Consider the following 12,427-nt stretch of genomic DNA (forward strand, 5'->3'; position numbering starts at 1 on the left):
TTTTAAGTTTCTTATCAGATATATGGTTGCCAAATATTTCTCCCTCTGTGTGGGCCTCCTTTTTACTTTCTTGACAAACTCCTTTGAGGTGCAGAAGGCTTTAATTTTGAGGAAGTCCCATTTATCTATTAGTTCTTTTGCTGCTCGTGCTTTTGGTGAGATATTCATAAATCCATTTCCTATTACAAGGTCCTGTAGATTTTTCCCTACACTGCTTTCTAAGGTTTTTATGGTCTTGGCTCTTATATTTAGGTCTTTGATCCATCTTGAGTTAATCTTTGTATAAGGTGTGAGATGGTAATCCTCTTTCATTCTTCTACATATGGCTATCCAGTTCTCCAGGCACCATTTGTTGAATAGGCCACTCTCTCCCAGTTGAGAGGGTTTGGTGGCTTTATCAAATATTATGTGGCTATATATGTGAGGTTCTATATCAGAGCTTTCAATTCGATTCCATTGGTCTGTGTGTCTCTCCTTATGCCAATACCATGCTGTTTTCACTACTGTTGCTTTGTAGTATGTTTTGAAGTCAGGTAGTGTGATTCCTCCAATTTCGTTTTTCTTTTTCAGTATGTCTTTGGCTATTCGGGGTCTCTTTCCTTTCCAAATAAATTTCATAGTTAGTTTTTCTAGTTCCTTAAAGAAGGCTGTGTTGATTTTTATTGGAATTGCATTGAATGTGTAGATCAGTTTTGGTAGGATAGACATCTTAATAATATTCAGTCTTTTCCATGAACAAGGAATAGTCTTCCATTTGTTTAGGTCTTCTTTGATTTCCTTGAACAGTCTTGTATAGTTCTCGGTGTATAAGTTCTTTACCTCTTTTTTTCCTTCAATCTGTTTATATGGTGTATTACGTTGATTTATTTTCTTATGTTGAACCATCCTTGCATACCTGGGATGAATCCCACTTGGTCGTGGTGTATAATTCGTTTAATGTGTTGTTGAATACGATTAGCAAGTATTTTGTTAAGTATTTTTGCATCTAGTTTCATTAGAGAAATTGGTTTGTAATTTTCCTTTCTTGTGATGTCTTCGTTTGGCTTTGGTACTAGGGTAATGTTGGCATCATAGAAGGAGTTGGGCAATGTTCTTTCTGTTTTGATTTTTTGGAATAGTTTCAGCAGGATTGGTGTCAGTTCTTTCCGGAATGTTTTGTAGAATTCACCTGTGAAGCCATCTGGCCCTGGGCTCTTCTTAGTTGGGAGATTTTTAATAACTGATTCTATCTCTCTGCTTGTGATTGGTTTGTTAAGATCATCAATTTCTTCTTTTGTCAATATGGGCTGCTTATATGTTTCTAGGAATTTGTCCATTTCCTCTAAATTGTCATTTTTGTTGGAATATAGTTTTTCAAAGTATCCTCTTATGATAGTCTTTATTTCTGTGGGGTCAGTGGTGATATTGCCTTTCTCATTTCTTATTTTGTGTATTTGCATCTTCTCTCTTTTTTTCTTTGTTAGTCTCGCTAAAGTTTTGTCAATTATGTTCATCTTCTCAAAAAACCAGGTCTTGGTTTTGTTTATCTTTTCAAGTGCTTTCTTATTTTCTATTTCATTTAGTTCTGCTCTTATCTTTGTTATTTCCTTCCTTCTTCCTGTTGGGTTACTTTGTTGTTGTTTTTCTAATTCCTTCAAATGTGCCGTTAGTTCTTCAATTTTTGCTCTTTCTTCTTTTTTGATATATGAATTTATGGCTATAAATTTTCCTCTCAGTACTGCTTTTGCTGCATCCCATAAATTTTGGTATGTTGTGTTATCATTATCATTTGATTCAAGGTAGTCATTGATTTCTTTTGAGATTTCCTCTTTGACCCACTGTTTTTCTAAGAGTGTGCTGTTTAATTTCCAAATCGTGGTGTGAAACCTGGGCCTCTGTCCCTTTCAAATTTCCAGCTTGACTCCACTGTGGTCAGAGATATTGTTTTGTATGATTTCAATCTTTCTGAATTTATTCAGCCTTTCTTTGTAGCCTAGCATATGGTCTATCTTGGAGAATGATCCATGTGCGCTTGAGAAAAATGTATATCCTGCTGTGTTTGGGTGTAGCCATTTATATATGTTTATTAGATCCAGCTCCTCTAATATACTGTTCAGATGTTTTGTTTCTTTGGTGATTCTCTTATGAGATGTCCTGTCAAGAGTTGATAGTGGTGTATTAAAATCCCCCACTATAACTGTAGATGTATCTATTGTTTCACTTAGTTTTTCCACCGTTTGCCTCACGTATTTAGAGGCACCCTTGTTAGGAGCATAAATATTTATGATCGTTCTATCTTCTGGACAGATTGTCCCTTTCACTAAAATGTAGTATCCTTCCTTGTCTCTCACAATTGTTTCACATTTTAAGTCTATTTTGTCTGACATTAATATAGCTATCCCTGCCTTATTTTGGTTATTGTTAGCTTGTATGATTTTTTCCAACCATTCACTTTCAATCTCCAAGCGTCTCTGGGTCTAAGATGTGTCTCTTGTAGACAGCATACAGATGGGTCATATTTCCTTATCCAATGTCCCAGTCTGAATCTTTTGATAGGTGTCTTTAATCCGTTGACATTCAGTGTTATTACTTTCAAGGAATTATTTGTGTTAGCCATATTTTGATTGGATTTGTGTTTGTCATATTTTGTTTGTATTTTTTTTTTGCTTTTTTGTTGTTGTTGTTGCTCTTATACTCTCCTCCAACTCTGCCTTTCCTGTTTTTTCCTTTCTTCCTGCAGAACTCCCTTTAGAATTTCTTGAAGGGGAGGTTTCTTGTTGGTATACTCTTTCAGTTTCTGTTTGTCTGTGAATATTTTGAACTCTCCATCATGTTTGAATGCTAGTTTAGCTGGATAGAGTATTCTTGGTTGGAAATTTTTTTCCTTTAGTTCCTTGACTATATCATGCCACTGCCTTCTTGCCTCCATGGTTTCAGATGAGAGATCAGCACTTAATCTAATTGAGCTTCCCTTGTATGTGATGGTTTTCTTTTCTCTTGCTGCTTTTAGGATTTTCTCTTTGTCTTGAGCATTGGATAATGTGACAAGTATATGTCTTGGGGTGGGCCTGCTGGGGTTTATGACTAGTGGAGTGTGCTGTGCTTCTTGGATATGTACATCTGTCTCTTTCAGTAGATTTGGGAAGTTTTCAGCCATTATTTCCTGCAACACTCCTTCTGACCCCTTTCCCTTCTCTTCACCTTCTGGAATGCCTATAATACGTATGTTTGAGCATTTTGCATTGTCATTCAGGTGCCTAAGTCCTAACTGGACTTTTTCCATCTTCTTATTGACCCCTTCTACTATCTGTTTGATTTCTGATGTACTGTCTTCCACATCACTAATTCTCTGCTCTGTCTCTTCTAGTCTGCTGATATTTGCTGCAAGTTTATTTTTGATTTCTTGAACTGTGGTGTTCATTCCCATCATATCTGTTATGTTTTTGCATATGTCTGCAATTTCCCCTCCAAGTGATGTCTTCATGTTGTTAACCTCTTTCATTACTTCGTCAAATTTGTCGGTGATAAATGTTCTGAGATCTTTCATTGCTTGTGAAAAGTTTTGCTCCCCTTCGTGATTTTTGGTTTGTTGATTGGATTCAGCCATGTTTTCTCGATTACTGGTTTGGTTTGTAGACTTTTGTTGCTTTCTGGTCATCTCTTTATCTTGACGGATTTAATCAGTTCCTTAGCTTCTTTGTCTACTCTTGGGGGTTAATTAGCTGTTGTTTTTGCATAAGTGTTATATCTTCTCTTTGTCACTTTGTTCTTCTTATTCTAATTTCTTGTTGATGGTTAAGTTCACTTTAAAGGAAAGTATTAGTGTTGGGGAAAGTCAATTGTGTAAGCAATGGAAAAGTGTAAAGTAGTATTGGTGATATATGTTAACAAAGTAAGAATATCAGATCTGGGAGGATGGAGTTTAGATTCATGTAAATTGTGTAGAGTTATAGCAGTAGGTAGAATACATATTATGAGGTAGATGATTGAATATGTGAGGAATATGGTATGAGCTAAAAAGCTATTGTTTTCATGAGAGATGGAAAGAGAAAAGAAAGGTAATAGTTTCAAGAGTGGATACCAGACAGAAAACAAAACAAAGGTATTAGAAATTAAGACTTAGACCCTTCGTGGATCAAAGAAAGGGAGGTGGCAGGTGGAATATAGGAGAGACCGTAGATGGTGGCGGATATCAAAATGTCGGGGAAAGAGGATAGTGTAGGTAGCCTAAATCAATTCACACAGAAATGAGGCAGTGGAGGATGAGAAAACCCAGCAAATGTGAGGTGTTTCCTGCCGCGCCTATTGTATAATTGAGTTAAAATAAACTAAGTAGAATATGAGGGACAAAAGGGAGATAGACAACAGAAAAAAGAAAAAAAAAGGGGGGGGAAGGGATGAGAGGAAGAAAGGAAAAGGGGGTGGGAAAAGGGTGGGGAACAGGTAGGGGAAAGAAAAAAAAACAAACAGATATACACGAACCAGAATTAAAACACCCACTACACAACACCTACCCCCCCAAAAAAAAACCTTAAATAACTGAATAAAAAAAGACTTTGGGGGATACGCTGTGAGAGAAGACTAGGGGATAATGCAGTTTTAGCAATCAGGACATTGAAAAAAGTAAAAAATAAGTCAAAATGAAAATAAAAACAAAACAAAATGATATGATAAAGAAAAAACACCAACGTTGAAGGCTAGGGCATTCAAGGACCTCAGATTGACCTCAGTGCATGATGGATTCAGGGATGGAAAGTCTGAGATATTGAGGACTCAAGAGGTGTGTGTCTCTGTGGTGTGGGCCACCAGAGTTTATGGAATTCAGACCTGGCAACCTCCAATCTGGTCAACAGGAAGCCTAGGAGCCCCGCAGTGTAACACAGCCCTCAGGGATCCCCACAGCTGGTTGCCAGCCCTATGGGGGAAGTCAGATCCGCAGACTCTATATTATGTCTGAACCCTGCAATTCACTTACTTAGTAGAGTTCATTGATGTGGGTTTATCTCACTTCAGCTTTTGGACAGCTCCCGCCCTGTGATTCCAAAACACTGCCACTAGAGGGTGCCTCTACACCGCAGCCACTTTACTGCTACAGATCCAAAGCCTGGCCTGTGACGCCTAAAACAGATTCCAAAACCGGAATTCCCAAGCTTCGCAAAATATTCCCTAATCGGCTTCCAGACGTGTCCCCCTCCCTTGCCGCAGCCTAAAACAACTTTCCAATTACGTCCGTTTATTGCCTACAGCCTAATTGGGTTGGAGATCGGCTGCCGGGCTTTTGGGGGCAGGGATTCAGGCAGAAGCGCTATTGTTTGTGTCACAATCAAAAGTTTCACCCACTTCACAACAAAACAGTGTCTATCTTCCCAAATTGATCCGCAAAGGCGACCCGTCGCATCAACCTGCCAACAGCCCATCCAGGACTCGCAAACTCCTTAGCACCCCAGAGCCATCTAAAAGCGCAGCCGCCGGGCAGGATCACGGCTCCCCCCACCCCCAAGAGGAAGGAACCCGTGTGTGGGTCTCACCTGCGGGCAATAGAACCCAAATTATATCTTCTAGACCAATCCTCTCCGTTACCTTTCCACCCAATCGATGTCCAGGCACTTCTGCCCTGCAAAAATCCTGAAAAAGCCCCGCCTTGGAGAACCTGCAGCCGCGCCCAGCCCTCTCTTCCCGGGACAGACCGCAAAGGCAAGTTCACTCAGTGACCATCTTGCCTCACTCTCTATCATCATTATATATGATGGTCACCTCATTATTTTTCAAACTTAGAAAGTTCTGCTTCCATTAGATTAATAGATCAATTTTTAATTGCATTACCAACTGTTTTTCCTCATCGTGCCTTTTGGGGTTAGATCTACTTCTGAAATTGCATCACTTTCTGCCATCCTTTGGAAGGCATTTTACTTTGCAGTGGACCACAGGTTGCTTTTATTCTTTACATAATCTGGAGCAATTTTCAGTCTGCTCTTGCTGGAAAAGCAACAATGGAACTGAAATAAGGCTGTTGAATAGGATCTGAGAGATGCAGAAAGAATTGCAATTGAGAGTCTAAGATTCAAAATAAGACATATCTGATTCCCCAAATTTTGCCCTTAATATAATTTAAAAAGACATCAAATGCACCATATAAAAATTCCCAACATTGTTGTACTAGTTACATATTTTCAGTTGTGAAACATTTGTTTATTCCCATAGGTCATTTTATGATTGAAGCGACCATTCTATTAAGTGTCTTGTCATTGTAAAAAGATATCACTGCCTTTGTCTTTTTTGTGAATTTCTTTTTTTCCCTGGGCTTCAAGGGTGATAAAACTGGAATTGGATTGCTATCAGAAGCAAGAAAGGATTTCTTCATCACAATTTCTCATGTGATGCTTGAGTTTTTATCTTTCCTTTTAAGTCCATTTAATTCCTTCCTGTCTTATTACTGAGCAGATATTTTATGTTTCTTTAAATAAAGGGAATAAAGTGATCATAACAAAAGGGAGCACTGTGGTTACATGAGCATGGGAGGTTTGTCAGCTAGAATTTCAGAGCACCATTTCTAAACACTTGGAGAATAGAAAAACTGATGTTGTCAGCTTGCATTTTATTTACTCCTGAATTATCAGTGTGGCTGAATATGAGAAGAGCATGATGTTAACTCCAGCCCGATGATGCTAAGGTGTGCATTATGTGTGTGTGTGTGTGAAGTGTGTATGGGATGTGATGTGTGATGTAAGCAGTCCTCAGAGCAGTGGTATCTAAGCTCATATATTACAATAGGTTGTCTTCTATAGTACAGAGCCTAGAGGCTATTCTAAAAATGCCAATAGGACTAGTTCCATTCCATTTGGTGGGATAGCTTTGCATCCAAATTAATGAATAGTGAGAGGTTCAGAATATGGAAAAAGAACTCCCTGAATTTGAAGATTCAACAGCAACAAGGCTGCCTTGTTCTTAAACTTCCTCTGAAATCATCTCTATTCACTATCCTCTTAATCATTTCCCTGCCACACTGACCTCCTTGTTCACTCTGAACATTGGAAAAAAGTCATTTTTAGGGTCTTTATTCTGGAAGTTATCCCACTGGGCACAAACTTCCTGTTATATCCTCATGGCTACTACCTTCTTTTCCTTCAGGTACCTCTTTGAATTTCATATCATATCTGGGACTTTTCTGAACACCAAGTGAAAAATAGCTCCGTCATTTCACTTTTTTTTTTACCTGCTTTCTTTTCCTTAAAGCATGTGAAATCATCCCCTTTGTAATATGATAATGTTTTAATTGCATGTATTCTCTATGTGCTGATGGTTGGGACTTTTGAGTTACAGCATTGTAAACTCATTGCCACAACTCTCCTTGCCTCTTAGTCACAACTCAATACATATTCCACAAATGAATGAATATCTCATGAAATCCATAGTGTTCATGAATGCTTGGTAAAAGGCCGAGTTTGGGGGATGGAATTCATAGTCAGAGGTGGCACTAGAAATACACTAAAGGGATAAGATCTATATAAATAATATAGATATTAAATTTATCACTGAAATAGGCAATGTAACATTTCTGTTTGGACAGTGCTACTTGCTTTGTGAAACTATCCATGTTCCTTTTTGTTTCTTCTTAGTCTCATCAGGCACATGGGACCTGGAAATGAAACGCAAATTTCAGAATTTCTTCTCCTGGGATTTACAGAAGTTCCAGAAGTGCAACCCCTCCTCTTTGGGTTGTTCCTGTCCATGTACCTGGTCACCATTTTTGGGAACCTGCTCATCATCCTGGCCGTCATCATTGACTGTCACCTCCACACACCCATGTACTTCTTCCTCTCAATCTTGTCCCTTTGTGATATTGGTTTATCCTCCACTACTGTCCCAAAGATGCTGGTGAACATCCAGGCACAGAGTAGAGTCATAACCTATGCAGGCTGCCTCACCCAGATGTATTTTTTCTTGCTCTTTGGAGGGTTGGATGACTGCCTCCTGGCCGTGATGGCCTATGACCGCTTTGTGGCCATCTGCCACCCCCTTCACTATACAGTTGATATGAACCCCCGGAGCTGCATCCTGATGGCTCTGGGGTCCTGGACCATGAGTGTTATGGAATCCTGTTTACAGAGTTTATTGGTGTCACAACTGTCCTTTTGTTCAAGTGTAGAAATCCCAAACTTTTTCTGTGAACTTCGTCAGATGGTCCAACTTGCCTGTTCTGACACTTTTCTCAATTACTTCATAATGTATTTAATAGCTGGAGTGCTGGCCGGGGGTCCCCTTGCTGGAATCCTTTTCTCCTACTAGAAGATTGTTTCCTCTGTATTTGCAATCTCGTTAGCTCAGGGGAAGTATAAAGCATTTTCAACGTGTGCATCTCACCTCTCAGTAGTCTCCTTATTTTATTTCACGACCATAGGGGTGTACCTCAGTCCTGCTGCTTCACACAACACACATTCAGGTGCACCGGCTGTGGTCATGTACATTATGGTCACACCCATGCTGAACCCCTTCATCTACAGTCTGAGGAATAAAGATATAAAGAAGGCTCTGAAAAAGTGTTTTGGGAGGAAAGTCTACAAAGTGTCATTTGTCCTGCAACAGCTGAAAGACTGGTTTTAGCAGCTCCTGAAACTTTAGAGCTATTTATTTCCTTTCTTTGTTCAGTACGTGCATATAGACCTGCCTAGAGTCAAGATGACCTCAAATACGAAGAAGTAAAATTTTAAATCACACATTGTGTTATAGAGCAAGATTTTATTTTTGATAATGAAAGTGTTCTCCTTGAAGAATGCAAGATTCATGTACATGTTTAAGTAGTTTTTCAGTGTCATTCAGGAATGGATTGCATTTTCTGAATAATTTCATTGGATCACCTCCTGTTCCTGCTTGAGTTCTTACAATGCTGCCTATGAATATCACTTCTTGATTTCCTCTGAATAGAATATCTGCCTTTGTTCAAAACTGTCATAAAATTTAAAGAGGTGACAAATTGTAACCTAGGTATTTCCTCTATCAGTCAGTAATTTATCTCTTGTATGTTCAAATCTCTAATCTATATTCTTTTCTTAAAAAATCAAATTTATTGATACAGCTTAATAAAGCATACAATCCACCCAGAGTGTTCAATTAATGGTATTTGGTTAATCACATAGACTTGTATTCATTAATTTCTAATATATATTCTTGATCAGATATGACTAAACACAGGAGGTTGACATTTTGGCTATCATACCCCTTTCAATGGAGTGTTCTGATTTGCAGCCATAAGTTGCTACTGTACAAACCTCCATGCCATTGCAAATACCTATGGCTACCTAGATGGTGACATTCATTATATATTTTTTAAAAAACAGTTTTTTTAAACAATAATCACACACCATACAATACATACAAAGTGTACATTCAATTGCCTTTGAAATAATTAAAGGCTTCTGCGTTCATCACTGCAATCAACTTTATTTACTTTTACAATTTATTTTATTTTACTTTTTTAAAGATAATGAGATTATACAAATTTCACATAAAATATAGGGGATTCCCATATGCCCTGCTCCCCACACCTTCCACATTTTCCTACATTAATAACATCCTTAAATAGTGAGGTACATTAGTTTAAAGGATGAATACATTTTGGAGCATTTCCATTAAGTGTGGATTAAAGTTTCCACTGTACTTCACACTCACTCCTGCCCAACTATCTAGGTTATGGCAAGATTTATTATGACCTGTATCTGATATTGCCATGTCATTCAGGAGAATTTCCAAGTCACCAAAAAGCCCCTGCATTACTCCTGTATTTCCCTCTCTCTGATGTCAGAACCTGCGGTAGTCACTGCCTCCACATCAATGATATAGTTTCTTCCATTGCTAGAATCACAATAAGTCAATAGTAGAATACCAGGAAGTCTACTTTAGTCCATAGTTAATTCACCAATCTTGAGGAGTCTATGATCATGATGTCCACTCCATCACTAATTGAGAAGGGGATGTTATTCCATAGGGCCAATGGGTGGGACACTCTTGCTTGCAGTTGTAGACTCACTCAGTATCTTGGTATGATAGTTGTGTAATATCACATACATGTTAATTGTCCTGGGTGAGATCAATGCTGTGGAGATTAGGTATTGTAACTCTGTTGTGGCTCAGGATCCAGCTGGCACATGGGAAGCCAAAAGATTTAAGTCTCTTGGCATACACCTACCAACTTTAATACTAATTATAGGTTCAGATAGAAGAACAGAGGAGCCATATGTAGGGAAACCACAACTGAGTCCAACTCTGTCACTCTGGGTGGCATAAATTCCAAAGTAGTGCCCACTGGCAAGGCACAAAACTCCTGAGCTATCTGCCCTGACTACAGTGTCTGGATGTCTCCAGAGCACTCAGGACTCCACTCTTTGTGGTAGTATCTACTATGGCAGAGAAAGAGATCCTGCTGAGACATACATAAGTATGACCTCTGGAATGACCTTCCTACTCACTTTGAAATCTTTTGGCCATATAAACTCATTCATCTTTACATTTTCCCCCTTTTGGTAAAGGTCTTTTAACAGTTGTGTTACTAGTTGGTGTTTGGTAGTAATCCCTCAGTGCCAGGGAGGCTTATCCCTGGGAGTCATGTCTCATGCTGGGGGGAGGGTAATGTATTTATGTGCTGAATCTGGCTTAGAGAGAGGCCACATTTGAGCAACAAGGAGGCTCCCAGGAGGCAAATCTTTGACAATCTATAATACTAGATAATACTAGATAATAGATAATACTAGGCTAAGTTTCAATTTCAAGAGTACAGGTTCATATGCACAGTCATCAATATAAAGAACCTGTCAATGGACCATCCTTCTTCACTAGTCATTTCCCCAGTACCTGGGGGATTGTTGCTCATCTATTAGAAAATGTGGCAGAGCTCCCAGGATGGAGATTTAATATTCCTTCATTTGTTGTTTGAATCTACACCTACCATAAAAATGGCCCATGAACATTTGAACACATTTATATGCCTTATGTATATGCTCAGGTGTGCATCCTCCCATGAATCATCCCAACCCACACCAGTGGTACTCCCTGGCCACAGTTGTGACCCTTCCACAATCCAAAACTTCTTCAAAAATGAAACAAATAAAATAGGTATATATGATTTATAAGAAAAAGAAATGGAAATGATAATTTAAAAATAAAGAAATAAAATACAAAAAACTAAAATTTTCATATTATAAGAATAATGAAAAAATATTTTAAAAATTTGACATTTTCCCTTTCATCACTGTAACATCTGTTGTCCTATATGTACAATAACATTGTCTTTCACATATCATCTCAGTTACTTACATTTTTGTAATTTATTTTGTCCTCAAAGTTTTTAGGTTATAGAAGAGTCATGTACCAAATACAGGGGACTCCCATATGAACAACTTTCTTCCCCCTTTCCTCCTTCTCTTATTAATAACGTTTTATATGTGACTGTTATATTTCCTACAACTGATGTATAAATATTGAAACAGCTACCAGCCATGGTAAATGGTTTACATTATGGTTAAAAATTTAGACCATACACTTGCAAAAATTTTGATGCAATTCAACTTGACCTATATCAATTATAGCAATATCATGTAGAACACCTCCGCTTCTCCAAAATGCTCCCTCTTCCATCTACTCTATATCTCCTTCCCATTCCCCTCAGGACCTGTGGCAACCACCAGGCTTCACTCCTTGACAGAAAAAATTTAATAGTTACTTGCAACAACACTGTGGGCATGACACACCGGTTTTCCCTCCCCTATTAGATATTGCCCATACTCTCCAGAGACTCATGCCTCACTATTTGAGAACACAGCAGGCTTTCCCAAGATGGAAGTCCAACATCTTGCCGTTCATTATGTGGGTCTCCATGCACTGATATAACACACTATGGCAAGATGAACAAACAGTCACAGATTCCCTAGAGAATTTCCCCTGGTGAGCCCTGTCCAGAATGACCCGTTTCCTTTGACTTAATGTTTATATTAATTAATATTTATGCATATTATATAAATGATTGATAATGATTTATATTTTATATGTATTTCCCTCTTGGTTTCACACCACTGTTTTCTTTTTTTTTACTTTTTGTCTTTTAGGGTTACATCTATTTCTGTAATCGCATCACATTCTTCCATCTCCTGAAAGCATTTTTTCTTCATCATTGGACAACAGGTCATCTTTATTATCTGCATAATCTAAAGGGCATGCCATCAGTGATTATTGGGAGGGATCTTAAGGAACTAAAAAATGGATGGAGGATTGGAAGCTTATTTAGAAAAAAAATGACACATCTGAGAGGTAGAATAAAAATTAGCCTTATCTCATGACCTGCGAAAGCCATTCATTAATGGACAGGAAGGAACCATGCTAAGAATTTTGCAAATATTAATTCATCATCTAAACTATTTCAGGAGGATGGATACCAAGATCAATCCTTTATAGGTGACTG

The 12,427-nt window shown here is 38.3% G+C and overlaps 1 pseudogene; it reads left to right on the forward strand.

Annotated features, from left to right (window-relative positions):
• Positions 1–7,608: 7,608 nt before the first annotated feature.
• On the forward strand, positions 7,609–8,580 carry LOC139437952 (olfactory receptor 7A17-like; annotated as a pseudogene).
• The last annotated feature ends 3,847 nt before the right edge of the window (positions 8,581–12,427 follow it).

The sequence above is a fragment of the Dasypus novemcinctus genome, chromosome 31 (genome assembly GCF_030445035.2).
Source record: "Dasypus novemcinctus isolate mDasNov1 chromosome 31, mDasNov1.1.hap2, whole genome shotgun sequence".
NCBI lineage: Eukaryota > Metazoa > Chordata > Mammalia > Cingulata > Dasypodidae > Dasypus > Dasypus novemcinctus.